This window comes from Choristoneura fumiferana, chromosome 20 (assembly GCF_025370935.1).
Source record: "Choristoneura fumiferana chromosome 20, NRCan_CFum_1, whole genome shotgun sequence".
Taxonomy (NCBI): Eukaryota; Metazoa; Arthropoda; class Insecta; order Lepidoptera; family Tortricidae; genus Choristoneura; species Choristoneura fumiferana.
Genome location: NC_133491.1, coordinates 8,472,225 through 8,486,738, shown reverse-complemented (window position 1 = coordinate 8,486,738; position 14,514 = coordinate 8,472,225). Strand labels below are relative to the sequence as shown.

The window sequence follows — 14,514 nt, the reverse complement described above, 5'->3', positions numbered from 1 at the left end:
TGAGGGCGTCCTACGCCACGCTTGCCGATTCGCGGTCTCCACTCAAGAACTCGTTTGCCCCAGCGGTTATCAGTTCTTCGACTGATATGGCCGGCCCACTGCCACTTCAGTTTGCTTATCCGGTAAGCTATGTCGATGACTTTAGTTCTGTGTCGGATTTAATATTAAATATACAGGTTAAATTTCACATTGTAACTTGTAGACAAAAAAATCCCCGCTGAAATACTTACGAAGAATACAATTAAGATTGACATTTAGGTTTAGCAGCCCACATCCGAAATTTCGAAACAATAACACATCTTATTTAAACGCAAATGTTAATTCTCATCTCTGACATTTCCGATCCGTATTCTTGTCTCGAGAACATTTTTTGTCAATGCGAGATCCGATACATAAATTACCATGAACTGGGTTTACTTTGAATCACGGGGCGACTTTGACAAAAACTTCCATTTTACTTTTAAACACAAATATCTGTATTGAAAATACAAACTGAAATATAGATGCACAGAAAAACCAGAAAAATAAGACCAGCACTGGGAATCGAACCCAGGTCCTCGGCATTCCGTGCCACGTGCTATACCGCTACACCACTGATGAACAACAACACTGGTCCAGCAGTGGTGAAGTGGTATAGCACGTGGCACGGAATGCCGAGGACCTGGGTTCGATTCTTAGTGCTGGTCTTATTTTTCTGGTTTTTCTGTGCATCTATATTTCAGTTTGTATTTTCAATTTAGGTTTTACGGGATGACCGTAAAAGTAAAAATTTGGAATTGAAATAAAAAATACAAAAAGATTCCAAAAAACCAATCTTAACAAATATCTGAGTTTCCGAACGCATCGTTTTTTTTGTTTCTATGGTTGATAAAACCGATAGTTACTCTCATCATTTACTCTGACGCAGTGAATAAGTATAGTTGGCAACGGTACAAATCAAATGTGAAAATATAAGTATGTTTTTTACTATTTTCAATTCTTCAATAACTTCTAAATTAACAAAGTGGGTATTGCGATGAAACGTTTGCAATTAATATTATCAGGCCAAAAGTTTATTTAGGTATAGCTTTGTATTGTACTAAATATCACAACTTCAAATAATATGTGTTATTCTACTAATGTTTTATTTAAATTTTTATTTGTTGGAGTGTCTTTGATCACTGCCTGGGGTGACATTGACCGTTGGTCAAAGGAACATAAATGGTGATTTAGGTACATCGTGAATAAAAGAAGTGAGTACTTGACACTCAACCCATCGTAGAGGTACTTACCTACTCGTACTGAACCTACTTAGAAGATGCGAATAACACAAATGCGATGACCTTAATAAGTTGAAATGAAAATACATCTGACAAGATCCGTTGGCAAAGTTTTGACCGAGGGACACGTCGGACTGTGGGTGGAATCCACCTCATTACGAATTGGTCGCGGCTCGGGAACTTCCTTCAACTACAACGAGGTCGAAACTTATATTCCGGCCACGGCTATGCGTGACAGGCGGCCCGGCGAGCGAATTCGCTTCCTATTGCGTGGTCGATACGCTCACCGGACTTAGATTAACAGGTAGAACGCGCAATGGATTAAAAATTTGCTTGTAGCGACACCGGTCGCGCATGGTCGCGGCTGGCCCATGACGAGGTTAAAACTTAGGTGACACAGGGGACAGTTTAGCGCGGTGCTTTTGCGATGCAACCGTGAACGTGTTTAGGGTGTCAAAATAGTAAAGTTTTTTTCTGTGCTTTCATACAAGTTAAGTATAACAATCTTAAGTTTAAATAATTAACCGACGAGAAAAACGGAGGAGGTTCTCAAGCCTATTAAATAAAATAAGTGGTCACGATATTGATGCCTTTTATTTTAATCTATTTTAAATGTACAAACGAAGGACTGCTCAACTTAGCACAGAATAACTAATATTACTAGAATTACTACCGTACAGAAGGGACTCTCGAACAAAAGTCAAGTTTAGGTATAAATCGTTACCTACTCTTACGACTTGCACGCGAAATTGAAACTTAACTAACATGTTACACAAGCGTTCATATTGCATCGAGAATAGAGATATCGTTTTGGAATCTTTTGGTATTTTTTATTTCAATTCCAAATTTTTACTTTTACTTTCATCCCGTAAAACCTAAATTGAAAATACAAACTGAAATATAGATGCACAGAAAAGCCAGAAAAGAAATAAAAAATACAAAAAGATTCCAAAACGATATCTCTTGTCCGGGTGAGCGGTTAGTTCCAATGGAATGCCGAAAGTTTCTCGATGAGGGCTACGGTATAGATGTCGCTAGAGTCACTGCTGAAGTGGCTAAATAAGAAACAAACAAGCTGAGATATGTGGTGCATAGGGAAAATTCGTGTCTGTACCGTTGACGAGCAGTGGTGTAGCGGTATAGCATGCGGTACGGAATACCGAGGACCTGGGTTCGATTCCTAGTGCTGGTCTTATTTTTCTTGTTTTTCTGTGCATCTATATTTTAGTTTGTATTTTCGTTCATATTCCGTTGGGCACCGTTGACTCGAAACCGGTTTGGCGCCAAGAGCACAGGGTTCCCACTCGCCGATGAATAAAGATACTAGCCGTAACAGACGATCGGACGGTCCGAACGGACCGAGAGGGACGCAGCCATCTGTTAGAATGTGATATTAATTTGTTTTTTTTTATGCATTTCCACGCATAACTTCAGTAATTCTTTTTTTTATAAAAACTATTTATTATTTCTTTTTTTGTGGTCCCATATAGATTTCGAAAAAACTTCCTACCCTAAGGGTACGAAAACAGAGGATGATTAATTATTCAGTCACTGATTGTACCTAATGTATGACCCAGACATAACTTTTTACACAGTGGCCCGATTTTGATCATTGTTTTGTTATACATAATAGGGTATATCTTGGTATAAAATAAAAGGTATAAAGTAAAATCTTTTTAACAAAAAAATTAAACCGGCGAAAAAACTGAAAAGCTAAAAATAATAAACCTTTTTTGTTTAACCTTAATCGAGGTATCGTTTGAAGTCGTTGCCTCAGAACGAGCCAGGAGGAGTGATAGGAGCCCATCAGGTAGACGACTAATAGGTCCACTCCTGGCTAGTGCTGAGGCACCGACTTCAAACTAGTAGGTACCTAGATTAAGGTTAAACAAAAACTTATTATTTTTGCTTTTCAGTTTTTTCGGCGGTTTAATTTTTAATTTCCGTTTTGTATGTGCTATCTTCTATACACAATCGCATAACTCCTACAACTTTTAATTAGCAAATTTGATTTATTGCGGACTTGACTGGTGAGATATTTAAAAATGAAAATTAAATTAACAATAAAAAAAAACAATTTTAAACATTATTTTAATAATTTTATTGTTACACCAGTGTTTACCAGCGGCTTTGCAATCGTAAATCATTAGATCCAGCAGCTGAATTTAAATTTCGGGATTCTTAAAATTTTCCGTATGAATTCCCGAAAATTAAATTGTTGTTATCATAGACGTTGCATTAAAAACAATCATGTCAAATTTCATGACTCTAAGTCCAGCGGTTGTTATTTCAAGATTTTGTCCCTATGCCGTGGCACCCCGTGGGAATATCGGAATAAAAAGTAGCCTATGTTTTATTCGAGATGTCCAGCTATCTACTTACAAAGTTTTATCCAAATCCGTTCAGCCGTTTTAGCGTGAAGGAGTAACAAACATACTCACTCACTCACAAACTTTCGCATTTATTATATTAGTAGGATATAAGTAGGATTAGTAGGAATAAGCAAGACAATACTTAAAAATAGTAGTGTTAGTTGACTGTTCAGTAATATAATATTGTAATATTATTTACTATTACGTAATTCTATTGAACAAAAAATTAGATACGTAATTATTTCATGCATTTACGTTTATAAAATCAACTTAATCGCTCGCTGCATTGCTAATGTGAAAGGTTGTACAAATTTAAATTGCTACGTACTTACGTTTTTATTAAAATATAAATACAAAGCCCTACCTCTAATACTTATTGAATAAAAATTAATAATTTTTAACGACCGAGGTTAAATTCTAATATCTTTTATCAGAATGGTGGCAACTACTCACTATAACGTATTATGTGTACCTGTATACTGTATACCTACGAGTATGAGAGATATTAATTTTTCATTGACCTAATTCGGTATCCATAAACATACATACGACAACGATGATAAGCTAAGCTGTGATAAACCGGTAGCTTTGCTTTTCGAAAACAGGTTACCGAAGTAATATTGTTGTTTTATTAATGTTTTTTTTTTATTGACGACCATATGGCCTAGTGGTTAGAGAACCTGACTACGAAGCTTGAAGTCCCGGGTTCGATTCCCGTGTCGGGGCAGATATTTGTATGAAAAATACGAATGTTTATTCTCGGGTCTTTGGTGTTTAATATGTATTTAAGTATGTGTCTATTTATATAATTATATTTATCCGTTGCTTAGTACCCATAACACAAGCTTTTATATTTATATTTTATTTTATTTCTATCCCGTTTGGTTAGATTACTTTATTTTTGGAATGCAAACTAGTAAATAATTAGGAACAGCCGTGGTCTAGTGTTTTGACCTATGGCTGCTCAAGCAAAGGATCGTGGGTTTAAATCCGAGCTCGCACCTCTGAGTTTTTGCAAATTCGTGTGCAAAATTACATTTAAAATTTACCGCGGGCTTTACGGTGAAGGAAAACATCGCGAGGTAACCAGCATAAAGCTGTGAAGCAATTTAATGGTGTGTTAAGTTCCCAAAATCTTGATTGTGTGTGTTTGCAGTACCAAATAAACGTTTTTATCTATCTATCTATCAAAATTGTGTGTTAATCAAGAATAGTTGATCTCCGCATACACATTATATTCTTTTTATTACGCAGGACCTTACGACCTTAATCGAGAGCTAAGGACGCTCCTATGGGTATCTACCAGTGGGGAAGTGTTCTTAGAACCCACTAGAACCCTTTTCCCATCGGCTAGCGCAATATTTACGAAATAAGACAACGGGCATACAGGATTTGTGAAAGATGTTAGCGATCATTGCTTTAGCTTTACCATGGAAATATCTCGATGGGTCCTATTTATAAGGGCCTAAGTGATTTTTTTCAATTTTGAGTTTTGTGCGTTATAGGTATCTATAAACTATATATATTTAGATAGTGGATTAAAAAACACTGTTATTGAATTATTTTTCGAGTTTTCATTGACGTTAAATGGCCGAACTAGATGCAATTTTAACGTAAAAGGGCCAAACGTACGTTTGATACTTTTACGCGGTAAATCCCGGGGCGGTTTTTTTAAATCTGTGTGCATAACTGCCTTGTACGTCAAGCGGAACGCCACTAGCCCGATATTAATCGTAATGTGTTGTATTACTTTTTTATAATTTCTCCAAGTATCTTGGGTAACATATTTTTTAACAAAGATTTTTAAGTTGAACGCGTATATGAGCCAATGTACCACATAGATCTTTTTACTGTCTTTTTGAACACAAGTTTATTTCCCGGAAATTCATATTTGGGCGTATGTACCATAACTTTTCATGAAAAAATATTTTATTAAAATTTATTCGTTGTGGTTGAAGGGCAGAGTACTAAGCTATTAGCTAGTGTGCCAAATTTTAGATACACCATCTCTGAGTTACGACAGTTTTTGACTTTGAAAGCCCGTCCTGTAAAGTAAGGATTTTACACTTAAGCCCTTATACGTAGGGCCCATTCTGACGCACGCCACGCCACTGGTACTTACTAAAAATTAATTGAACTGTAGAGCAATTCTTTGGATACAGTACCTATGTATCGAATATCGTGCGCTTTTAAGTTTTAAACCAAAACGGGTTTATTTGCAAAGCCTTCGAAAAGACGATTATTTGTATTACACGCTATACGTTGCCAACGAAACCATATTGAGTTTCTACGTAAATATAACGGTGTTAAAAAAATAACTTGTTCGACAATTTCACCCAGAGAACAGACTGAACATGAAACTACCGTGAGACTATCTCATAGTGAAATGAACCCGGATAACTCACGTCTTCAATCGAATTTAGCTTGACATGTTTCGGACTAATTCGTAGCCCTTCCTCGCAGAGCACACGTCACGGCGGATGCTGTAAAACGCGCACTGTGCGCCACCGCTCTCGTCGGCTGACTGCTCGATGAAACTAAGGCATCGTCCTTATAGAACGCAATTGTCAGTTAGGACACCTATTCGAGTTCAATATGTTTGATCGCGCGCACACGCGATGGTCGCATCGCTTAGTTCGCGCGATGATCGCGCATCGCGTTCTATTAGGACGATGCCTAATACTGGCACACACGTTTTCATCGTCATTTTTGACATTAAGACTACTGATTGCTTATTTATACGATGTAAGTGGAAATAATTTTCGATTTTTAATATTTTTCCACTTGTCATGTATCGTATTAGTAATCAGTAGCCTGTGGTTTAATTACCGTCCAGGATGTTTTAACATTAAGTAATTATACGAGTCGGTAATAATAGCGTTCATGATAATCTATTCTTTAATTTTTAACCGACTTCGAAAAAGGAGGAGGTTATCAATTCGGTTGCATGTAATTTTTTATGAAACGATCCAAGAGAATCTTAAATTTTATATTCATCAAGTTTGCTTATAAATTAATTCAAAATACTTTAGTTGGTATCTATTCGGGTTAGTAGAACTGAATACGCGAATAAAGTTTTTTTTCGTATTTTCCAAGGTTGACAAATACTTTCATTACATAGATCGTCGTTCATAGAGTATCGTGCCAAGGAAATTATTGAACTTTGATTTAAAATTAATAATCTTACAAGGGTGTTCAATCTTCTTAGAACTCAACCACTTGCTAAATATTTCGATTGAATTTTAATACATCTTCTAATAATTTATTTTTGTAAAGTATTGAATACAACTAATTTATTATTGAAAGGAGATAGAACGAATTATAAAGCCTAGCTTTGCTATTACATAACCCATTATGAATATTATTACTTCACCTACACGCTAAACTTCGTGCGTACTAAAAAATTGAGATCCTTCTCCTAGTCTATAAAATTCGCAGTAAAGCGTATCACGCGTCTCGTCGTAAGGCTGGCGGGAGCACTTGGCGTCAAAATTGTAAGCACTGACAACTAAAATACGTGTAAACGCATAAATTTTGTACGTAAATAGATAGGCAGATAATTTATTCGCAGAGTCACACGTTCGACAGCCTAAAATAGTCAGGGACCTACTTGTGTTAAGAACACTAGATGGAAAGAGCTATTTACTAAAAAGTCATGATGTATTTTTATTTCTTTATACTCGGAAAGTGACGCAAATCATATCCAACATAGGGGAGCAATAATAACAATACAATACAAATATTTTTTATTGCACACCACAAATCATAGTACACAAAATCTATATATATTACCCATACATTCAGGGTACACAAGAGGCGGTCTACTACACTCTAATAAACTTATACTTACACTTACTTATGTACTGAGAGGTCTAATATACTTTTCCCATAAAATTAGAAAATAATAAAATACTTTGGATGATGGATGTCAATGAAACACACGTGTAGGTACTCATCCTACACGGCCTGTTATATGTATAGAATATAATTTTAATTATCATTAAACTAGCGGTCCGCCCTTGCTTCGCACGGGTGCAACTTTGACGAATAGGTACAAAAAAAACAATAAAATTCAATAAAATTAAATTGAAACAATTTGTAATTAGTCAAAAACTGTCACAAGTAGGATGTTCATACTCAGCATAAATATTCGTCACTATAAGAGGTACTCATAAATAAACTCAAGCCCATTTTGATGTAAGGCCCGACTTACTATGAAAACCCGACTATGGCCTTTTAATATTTAAAATTCTCAAACCCCCATTAGGACCAATTTTTTTTACAGACAACCCTATAATTGTCAACGTGTTTACAATAAAACAGCGCTTACGTTGATATAAAATTTGTTCTATTACTCAATCAAGTGAAAGTAACTGGCATTGACATACCTGTTTATTCCTGGCAACCTTCTACTTCATCCAGGTAAACAATAGCAAACCCAACGTCTGCACATTCTATAGGTTTTATACTTTAAGTCAGTATAAAATTTTCTTATTATCTCGATGTTGCAACAATTTTTTTTTTAATAATTAAAATTAGTCTGCTCAGGATTTTTTTAGCAATCTTATTTCTAATATATTTTGTTATATTCTGAATTCATTATAAAATACGTTTCATTCTATTATCAAACCGGTGAAGATCTTTTTAAGTTCGGATCTTAGACCATTGTAACACATGAACAGTAGATCATAAACATCGAAATTGTTTAAGTCTATCCTTATATACTATGTATGTATGTAAACTCTTTATTGTACAAAACAATAAATAAATAATAATAATAATCATGGACACAATTTGACACCGATTGACCTAGTGTCCAAACTAAACAAAGCAAGTTCATAAACATATGAGCAAAAATTTGATCAAATACACCTGAACACGACTCTATTGTTAACGGTGTAGAAGCGTGTTCAGATATTTTTGATAAAATTTTGCTCACAAGTTTATGAACTCGACTGTACTGTGGATACTAACTAGGCCACGGATAAACATACTTATATATGTCGATCGTAAAATCCGCCAATCACGATTCCTAGGCATATCGTGAAACGCCGCCATTTCATGATATGCCTAAACGTTGGCCAGCATATCACGATGTGCCTGAGAAATAATACGGCAGATCGATTAGAGCAACGCATTCGTCGATATTTAGCTCTATACCGGGCACATCGTAAAATAGTTTCTTATTTGGCCACTGGTGGCGCTGCGTATGCAACAGCTGACCGCCCGTGTTTGTTTAGCGCGTGAAAAATGACGGCGTCGCAACAAAATGATCTTTACCGAAAATAGTGATTGAATTCAAAATAGAAGTGCAAAAGAAGTTTGAACATCACTTTTTATGTGAATCAAACGGATTCTGTGCACAATATGAAAAAACCATGGACGTTTGCCCGTATTTTAGAGGTTAGAATTGTTGGTAAATAAAGTATTCACTAGTTGTTATTTATTTATAGAAAAATTTAGGTACGACGAGCGAAGCGTATTAATTGTGATAGCGAACGAGCGTCGGCGAAGTGCCAGAACCGATATGCGGCGTTTCATGATATGCCTAGGAATTCATGATCTGCCTAAACTGGCCAATCATGAAATGGCGGCGCTTCATGATACTAGGAATTTCATGATCTGCCTAAACGTCACTAGGCAAATCGTAAACGGTGAGTATGAACGATATGGCGGATGCTTACAATTCATGAAATGGCGGCTTTCACGATATGCCTAGGAATTTCGTGATCTGGCGATTTTACGATACATATAGATAAATACATACTTAAATACGTATTACACATCCAAGACCCGAGAACAAACATTCGTATTATTCATAAAAATATCTGCCCCGGCCGGGAATCGAATCCAGGACTTGCACTATTACTTATTCTGTGCCCAGGACCTCAAGCTTCGTAGTCAGGTTCTCTAACCACTTGGCCTTTTAGTCGGTCAAAAGAAAAGAAACAAAACACAATTGAAAAACTTTGTTTGTTTTTTTTGGTATATTCTTAGTGTGATGAATTTGTTCCTAGATAAGTGTTATTAGGTACTTACAAGTTGGTAGAACCATAAAGGGAGTAGTTGGCCTGTTGCTGTTGCACCGTTGTACCAGAATAAAAACAGAATTAAAAGTTATCAATAATTCAAATTGTACTAATAAATAATTGTATTGTATTCTTGTGAAAAAGATAATCCTAACAGCATTTTTTTATGAAAGCGATCGGTTTAAGATGCATTTTATAGTGTGGGCGACAAGTTGCGCATTGGGCGGCGCATAAGCGACGCGATCGCGCGGCGCCTGAAAGCGCTAGTAGGTCCTCGGAAAGCGCGGCTGCCACGTCTTACGGCCGGCGCCATTTTACTTGGCCTTTCCGTTTCCCGCGCAAAACTAAAAGTTTAACACAGTCGCAAAGTCAATCCCAGATAAATCAATATGTGACAAAAATTATCTGTGAACGGGAAAAGTTTTGTGAAAGCAAACTTGGGAGTTACAAAATGTTAAAACAATGTTGCGGGCAGTTCTCGCGTATGACGATGCCGTCGTACTTTAATGAAGTGGAAATAAACAAAAATATTATAAAGTGTTAATAACTATGGTAAAATTTTTAGAGTGATTTGAAAATTGACAAGTGCCAGACTGAATAGTATCTATTGTCTAGCGGAATGTTACTTTGACGTCATGTACAAAGTTTCAGTGCTGTCTTGTGTAGTTTGCGGGTAAGTTATAAGTTATGAACAAGAATTGAAAATAGTATCTATTAAGTAAAACTATGGTGGTAAAAGTAGCAACACAGGCATAAACGAATATGTCGACGAGTAGGTAAGCAGCAAAGCGTATACAAGCGATTATTCCTTATAAAAAACTGGCCAAGAGCGTGTCGGACACGTCCAAGATAGGGTTCCGTAGTCATTACGAAAAAATCAAGTAATATTTTTCTACGGATTTCGTATTGCGTACGGAATTTTCCAAGTTTAGGTATGTTTTATACCTATGGCTGCTATTTACACTTAAACTACTAATAATTGTCAAGCAATCTTAGCCGCTATAATTTTCCTTGTGAATTTGATATATTTACTAACATTCTGATTCTTTTCAAATTTTTCCACCCAACAGTTTAAATTTAAGAGGGCGGGGACGCTCGATTTTAATGAAAATTTGCACTTTAAACTTTAATATTTCGCAAATAGATCACTGAATAGAAAAATCGTCTTAGAAACCCCAATGATTTTCAAAGACCTATCCAACAATACCCCACAGTATAGGGTTAGTCGAGAAAGAATATCACCCCTACGTATATGGGAGGAAACCTAATAAAAAAAATTTTTTTTTTTATTTTACCACTTTATCGGCGTGACTGATATGTATATTCATGCCAAATTACAGCTTTCTAGTACTAACGGTCTCTGAGATAAGCCGCGGACGGACAGACAGACAGACGGTTAGACATGGCGAAACTATAAAGGTTCCTAATTGACAACGGAACACTAAATATTGGTTTAATCTGCGATTTCGGATCGATTTTTTTTGTAAATTAAGTTACATTTTTTTTAATTTTTAGAACGTCATATTTCTCCATCTACGTATAAATTTCAGCTTACCAGTCTTAAGCTTACTGAAGTGAAACAACATTTAACTGATCAAAACCATTTTCAGGATCCGTTATCTCAGTCAAAGACAATGTTCACTCCAATCCACCCTGTAATCTGGATCACATTAACTAAGTAATAGCTTGCTGTATTAATTATCGCCGAAATTGATAGTGTTTCACTAACAAAGCCTTGGATGGAATTCACTATCAATATTATCGTTATTAAAATAAGTATAGGTTTCGTTAACAGAGAAGCAGAGATAATATTAAAAACCGGCCAAGAGCGTGTCGGACACGCCCGAAATAGGGTTCCGTAGCCATTACGAAAAAAATAAGTAATATTTTTCTAAGGATTTCGTATTTTGTACGGAATATTCCAAGTTGAGGTATATTTTATACCTTAGGCTGCTATTTACTCTTAAACTACTAATAATTCTCAAGAAAACTTAACCATTATAGTTTTCCTTGTAAATTTGATATACTTAATACTATCCTGAATTTTTTAAAATTTTTCCACCGACCGGTTTAGATTTTAGAGGGGGGACGGGGACGCTCGATTTTAATGAAAATTTCCGTTGAATATTTTGCAAACACATCACTGAATCGAAAAATCATTTTAGCAACCCCCTAATGGTTTTAAACGACCTATCCAACGATACCCCACACTACAAGGTAGGACGAGAAAAAAAAAAACACCCCACTTTACGTCTATGGGAGGTACTCTAAAAAAAAATTATTTTATATTTTTGTATTGTATCATTTTGTCGGCATAGTTTACATTACAGCCTTCTAGCATTGATAGTCCTTGAGCAAACCCGCGGACGGACAGGCAGACAGACAGACATGGCGGAACTATAAGGTTCCATTTTTGCCATTTTGGCTACGGAACCCTAAAAAGAAGTGTGCAAAGTCATGGTGTTATGAAAGCTTGGAAATCATTAAAGCTTACTTCTATAATGATATGCAGATCTTGGCACTCTTGCAACTTTGGATATTTTAGTGAACAAAAAAGCATCCCAAAGCTTGTCCGAGTCTAATTAGCAAAGCTCGAAAAATATTCCCACAAGGCACGGAGTACGGTGCATAGAGCAGATCAATAACTGACTGTATTTATGTACGAGGCTCGAGTTATGTTAATCTTATCTGGATAGTTCCCAGGGCCTGGTATTAATGCCATGAGAAGATTTACCGCCCTCCTATATACGCGTTCAGGCTCCGACTTGGCGTGACGCCAAACATTTTTTTGTTAAATTTTTTGCGACCGTACTGAGGAATAAATCCTTCCGAAGGTCATTTGGTTTGTGTGTGAGAGATGTGGTTTGGTTCAAGGCTTATCAGTCGTGGTGCCAGATTCAAGAGATTACATTTGTTTTCCTGACAAAGAAGCGAGTAATAAAATCAAATATTTATGGATGATAGTAGAATTTTACAGATGAGTTGATTTAACTGAACTAAAAGAAAAGGTGCGCGACTCTCACTGTTACACATGGATGAAGTTGTAGTTATACGGCTTCATTTTCAAATTAAACTATGCAACAGCGAGTAGACAACGTTATTATTTATCCGCAACCCATTGCTAATGTGGCGTATTTGCCATTATATTTCTTGTTTGGCTAGTTGTAAGCGCTTCATCAAATAGACCGCTGTACAAACAGAAATTACCAGACACTGAGGTAAAAACTTCAATGTTTGTTTTATCTGTATCTTACCAGAGAAATGCCAAAGTGACCGATAAGACAAAATGTATGTTAACTTTAACATAAGCTTATCAAACGTTCCGAATATTGGGTAAATTGTTATCTCGCTTCATCATCGAAGAAACTTTATTTAAATTTATAAAATGTTTTTTATTTTATAGGCTAAATATAATAATAATAATAATTTTATACTTTTTTGATATTTCTGTTAAGATAGTAGGTAGGTTAAAAGTATTATAATTATAACCCATAATATATTTAGAATGGGCTAATTATTAGCTTTCATTTGATTACCATATTGTAACAATACAAACTATTTTTTTATTCCTTCGCCATATTTTTTTTCGTAGACGCCACATTGAAATATTATATACCCTATGTCACTTCGACAGTTATGATGAATCCAATGATACCTCATATGTTACAATCCGTCCAGCCGTTTAGGCTGCAGCGAGGACCAAAGAAGTGGACATACATACATACATACATACATACGCTCGAAAAACATAACCCTCCTTCGGGCAGTCGGGTAAAAAAAGGAGAGGCCTTTACCATCAGTATAACACCAGTTAGGTGGTTATAATGATGGGTAAATGCCTCTCTCCTTTTTCGGCTTCTAAAAAAATTATTGAATTTAAACTACATCAAGTAATATTTTGGGTCTTACATAAAAATGTTAGACTATGCCGTTAGAACCGTGGGGCTAAACTGTGCTACGTGAATCGTAAAATTTAAAATCAATACTTTGTACTTTGTGGCATCACTATTAATAAATTCGTCATTTCAATTACCTAGGTTTTTTAATTACTGCACGGTTTTCACTAAATTGCTTAGAATATAATTTTCAGTAAAGTAAACTTTTCAGGGCAATGTTTTGAAATCCAACAAAAGTACTTAAGTCGAGTAAGTTTAACCGCATTCCCTCATAGTAATTACAAACCCAAAAGGCCGATTAATCAAAGGATTATTTAGTTCACATTTAGAATATTAGTTACTGAAAATACAAGGAAGGCCGAGAGCCAACTTGCGGGTGTTTGGCTAGTCCGGCGCAGCGGGCCTCTGTCCAAAACCACTTACAGCTAGGCCGTGTGGAACAATATTGATACCCGTACTTATCGTTATTCTATACTACTGAGCTAGACTACGTTCGATATCTAATTTTAAGATCCTAGAACTTTGAAGGTTTACAAAGAAATATCTAAGATTAGTAGACGTCACAGGGATTGAAGAACTCAGATAAAGAATCAGCTTAGCTATTCAAAAAGGAGAACGCAGCTTTTTCGGTACATTGCCGTAGGGGCAATAAATAAATAATTTGGTTTAAATAGTTTTAAGTTCAGGTTAAGTACTATGGATACTAGGCAACAAATAAACATACTTATATAGATAAAGGCAAAGTTAAATATTAAACGTCCAAGACCAGAGAATGCATATTCGTATTATTCAAACAAATATCTGCCCCGACCGGGTATTGAACCCGGGACCTTAAGCTTCATAGTTAGGTTCAGGTCAAAATAGTTTTATGTATTGCATATTAAGCATCTATCCTACTCCGAAATTCTAAGATAAAATTTGATGAAAAAGTTTAAACTACGTTTATTTAAGTCAAAAT

General features: G+C 35.8%; 1 protein-coding gene across 3 annotated transcripts in view; it reads left to right on the top strand.

Moving 5' to 3' along the window:
• The first annotated feature begins 9,941 nt into the window (after positions 1–9,941).
• The window catches only part of LOC141438917 (dopamine receptor 2-like), a 158,587-nt gene continuing 154,014 nt past the window's right edge, over positions 9,942–14,514 (top strand). For all 3 annotated transcript variants that reach the window (XR_012452531.1, XM_074102981.1, XM_074102980.1), the window contains exon 1: positions 9,942–10,333. The gene's annotated coding sequence lies outside the window, so the exon portion shown is untranslated. The remainder of the gene's footprint in view (positions 10,334–14,514) is intronic.